Raw genomic sequence first — 4,652 nt, forward strand, 5'->3', positions numbered from 1 at the left:
GCAGGAGGTCCGAGAGGCACACGTTCATAGCCTCTGCACCCTTATATCGCTTACATCTTGCCACCAAAATTGTCATTTAAAAGCAGAAAACAGCCATAGACCTGTGATGTTTCTCCTTTCCTTGCAGAAAAGTCTGCTCTGCCGTCTGACCACACCCGCCTTTCCTGCCTTTGCTCCACGACACACATAACACACCCTGCGTGTGCCTTCCTTTTCTGTCACGGGCACTTTGCCCATATGCTTCCTTTTTTCTCACCTGCCCTCCCTCTCTCAGCCACCCATTGAAATCCTACTTCTTTTAGAAATATTTTGCCCTGGAACCTTGAAGGTCTAGTTTACTTAGGAAACATTGGAATTTATATGCTAAATGCTGGGAAGAGTCCAAAGATGAATCAGACATGGATTCTGCGCTGAAGGATGAACTTTAATAGGAAAAGTGATACTCCATAAACAGTATATTAAAAGAAGCAAGTAAGAAAAGACATAAGCTGAGTGCAGAGAAAATATGGTGGGAATTTAAAAGAGGGAAAGATTACCTTCACAACAGAGAAATCCGCTCTGACAGGTGGGCCTTGAAGAATCAGTGCGACTTGGGTGTGAGGAGATGGGAGGGAAGGGAATTCCAGATTAAAAGAGGAACAAGGCCAGAAGTGTGGGTTTCCTTAGAACAGCCTTAGTGACTAAGGTTTTCAAACTGCACATAAGACCCATTAGCAGAGGATGAAATAAATTTGGGGGTCCTCTTACCAGAAAAAAAGGAGGAAAATACATAAAACAAATAGGATAGAGAATGTTTGGAGTCCGTGGCATGTAGTAAAGGTATTACTTTGTGAAATGTGTATATATATATACATATATATATATACACACACACACACATATATATGTGTGTATATATTTCCATATATATATATATGTTAAAATATTTATTTATTTATTTTGGGCTGTGTTGGGTCTTCGTTGCTGCGCACAGGCTTTCTCTAGTTGCAACGAGCAGGAGTTACTCTTCGTTGTGGTGTGCAGGGTTCTCATTGCAGTGGCTTCTCTTGTTGTGGAGCACGGGCTCTAGGCATGCGGGCTTCAGTAGTTGTGGCATGTGGGCTCAGCAGTTGTGGCTTGCAGGCTCTAGAGCGCAGGCTCAGTAGTTGTTGCTCACGGGCTTAGTTGCTCCGTCGTGGCATGCGGGATCTACCCGGACCAGGGCTCAAACCCGTGTCCCCTGCATTGGCAGGCAGATTCTTTTTTTGTTGTTGTTTTTGCTTTTGTTTTTGCGGTACGCGGGCCTCTCACTGCTGTGGCCTCTTCCCGTTGCGGAGCACAGGCTCCGGACGCGCAGGCCCAGCAGCCATGGCTCACGGACCCAGCCACTCTGCGGCATGTGGGATCCTCCCGGACCGGGGCACAAACCCATGTCCCCTGCATTGGCAGGCGGACTCTCAACCACTGTGCCACCAGGGAAGCCCTGGCAGGCAGATTCTTAACTACTGTGCCACCAGGGAAGTCCCTATTTCCATATATTTAATAAATGTATTTCTTATTGTGGGCAAGCTTTTGTCTTATTTGAGTTTATTCAACAATATATATTTATGGAGCATCTCTTATGTTCCAGCCACTGGGCAAAGGCCTGGGTATATAGTGATGAAGAAAACTGTCATAGGGGGCTTCCCTGGTGGCGCAGTGGTTGAGAGTCCGCCTGCCGATGCAGGGGACACGGGTTCGTTCCACGGTCTGGGAGGATCCCACGTGCCGCGGAGCGGCTGGGCCCGTGAGCCATGGCCGCTGAGCCTGCGCGTCCGGAGCCTGTGCTCCGCAACGGGAGAGGCCACAGCAGTGAGAGGCCCGCGTACCGCAAAAACAAAAGCAAAAACAAAACAAAAAAAAAAAAGAAAACTGTCACAGGCTCTTTCTTCATGGGGATTATGACCCAGTACAGTGGTTCTCAAACTTTAGCAGCATCAGAAATACCTGGAAGACTTAATAAAATACAGATTGCTTCAGAGTTTCTCATTCATTGCGTCTGGGGTGGGGCCTGGGAATTTGCATTTCTATCCAGTTCTCAATTAATGCTAAAGGTTCTGGTAGGGGACCACATTAGGCAGTGGTCTAGCGGGCTACTTAAATAACTACAAATAAATATCTGATGGCAGTTTGTGATTAAATGTTAGGAAAGAGAACTATGAGAGAGAGAGAGAAACTGGGAAACCTATTATATATTGGATAGTCAGAGATGATGTCTGAGAAAATAGCTTTCAGGCAGCAGGAATATCACATCAATAAACCAGAGGAACTAAAAACATGAGCAAGAGAAGGATCTGAATAGAGACTGGAAAGTAGGTAGGGACTAGATCATGTGCGGTCTTTAGTCGAGTGACATTCAAATTGGGATGCGCACATTCCTGGATAGCATCAAGGCTTTCTAAGGGGTATGTGGGCACATGTACTGTTAAGAGAATCATCTTCCTTTGTGCTCTCCTAAAATGGATCAACCCAATGGCCAGTATTTTGGTAGTACTTATTTACCTTTTCTACCTCTTTATGAATAAAGGCAAACTTATCTCCTAGTGAATCTTGCTAGGGTATCTTGTCCTCGGGTGTAAAAATCACTTGGGGGATAAAACAAGGAATAACTCAAAACATAACTGAAAAAGATAAAATAACTCAATTAAAAAACTCAAAAAAATAAAAGACCTCAAAAAACCTTGGTGTTGAAAAAGTAAAAGACTCTTATGTGGAATAAAAACAAAATCTGTTCTCGAGGCAATTGGTCTCTGGTTCTCGGCTTTCAGCAAAATTGAAGGAGGCCCTAAGTAAGCTGTCAGCGGCAGGGCATTAAAAATTATTTTTGATGATGGATCACTTTGTTATTTTGACGTATAACTGGAAAGGAGACTAGCATTTAGTGTCATTGCTATAACAAAACTTTCCTTTCCTCTATTTATTTAGGTGGATAAAACAAGCACTTTCTCTTACCTCTCTAAAAATGAAAAATTAGAAAAAGAATCGACTCTGAAAACTGTCATAATTTAGCATTAAGTACTATCAAATCATAGATACATGAATTAATTGGGATACAAAACAGGGTCATTGAATTCATTAAGAGATTCATTTCTGATACATTGTATATATTTAATAATTATCTACACAATTTATAATTATGTTGACTAGCTTTATACTTGTGATAAACGTAATACCTACACCAACCAGAATTATATTTTGGGGGGAAATGTATCAGTTATTTAATTAGGTTCTTTGTAAGAAATTTAGAACACCAATTTGTGAGAGAAAACAGAATAGAGGCAGCCCTAGAGCTGAGGAACAACTTTGATTTCTTCGCAGAGTTTTTGAGTCCAGGGCCCTCAGGTCAACCTTGCTCTGCTCTGTAAGCTTGGATTTCCCTTTCTCTGCGTCGAAGGTCTTACCTTCCTGGTGTCTGGGCTTCATGAAGCTGCTTCTTCCTGAAGTAAGCCTCAGGGAGATGTTTTGGGATTTCCACACCACTTACCAGTTTTGGTGGAGATGACAAATTTCTGGTGTGTTCTAGCAGAGGAACTCGATTGAGGATGAGAGGTCCAGTCACAAGCAGCATGCTACCGCTCAGCTGCTTCAGGAAAACCACCGCCATACCTCTGTGGCACCCAGTGAGGTTGCTCACAACGGTGCTGGGAGTGATGCTAGCTCGCAGCTTCCTTACGTCTGACGGAAAGGTTTTCTTTGGTGGCTCGAGAGCTTTCAAGGCACGTCTTCAGTAGAACAGTATCCAGGCATTCTGTGACGCTTATCCACTCAGGTCCCACCATTTCTGTCACCCCCAAGCAAGAAATGTCTCTTTCTTTTCAACCTTAAATGTAGCTGCCGGTGACTTCCTCTTCGCCATGGCCTTGCTGGAACACATAGCAGATGGGGAAAAGCTTCCAATTCCATTGACTAGGATGGGGTTTTGGTTGTGGTGGGGTTTCCCCTTCTGAGGTGTTTTTTTTGGCCTTGAGGTTACGCTTCTTAACCTTGCCCTGGCATCAGCCTTCTTGGCTTCAGGTTTCTTCTCATTATATCCAGCTTCTCTGTTTTTTCATCCACCATCTTGCAAGATGGGAAAGAGCCAGAATAGTATGTTTTGACACTTAGAACATTTATGGCCACAGAAAAACTTTAAAAAATTTATCTCAATCTCTCTTTATATCTCTATTTATATATCTTTATCTAACTTTCTATATGTAACAGGAATCTATCTATCTATCTATATAAAACAGAACATAAAAGGGTCAACAGAAAGACTTTGAAGCAGAAAAAATAGGATAACTCTCTGCTGTAAGTATAATGGAAACATGAGTTTAATATGAATGAATTAATGAGTTTAATATGAATTAATTAAATATTAACTCATATTTAATGAGTTAAATATGAGTGAATTGGCCTCAGATACAGAAGGAAGAGTCCATGACTGTCTGGGCATGTGGGGAGGAAGTTTCTGGAAAAAAGGGGATTAGCCTCTAGAAGAGCAGAGATAGGAAAAGCCAGGGCTGTGGGCCTGCAGTCTGGGGCATGAGAGCTCCCATTCTGGTCTCCACTCTCACTCCGCTTCTTGAATTTTGGGTGGGTAACTGCTCCCTTCTGCTGATTGCCCTACGTCTCTCTCGCTTCTTCTCCCCTCCCTT

At 43.1% G+C, this 4,652-nt stretch overlaps 1 pseudogene; it reads right to left on the reverse strand.

Moving 5' to 3' along the window:
* Window positions 1-3,260: 3,260 nt before the first annotated feature.
* On the reverse strand, window positions 3,261-4,077 carry LOC132530481 (large ribosomal subunit protein eL6-like; annotated as a pseudogene).
* Between the last annotated feature and the right edge of the window lie 575 nt (window positions 4,078-4,652).

Source organism: Lagenorhynchus albirostris, chromosome 12 (assembly GCF_949774975.1).
Source record: "Lagenorhynchus albirostris chromosome 12, mLagAlb1.1, whole genome shotgun sequence".
NCBI classification, from domain to species: Eukaryota; Metazoa; Chordata; class Mammalia; order Artiodactyla; family Delphinidae; genus Lagenorhynchus; species Lagenorhynchus albirostris.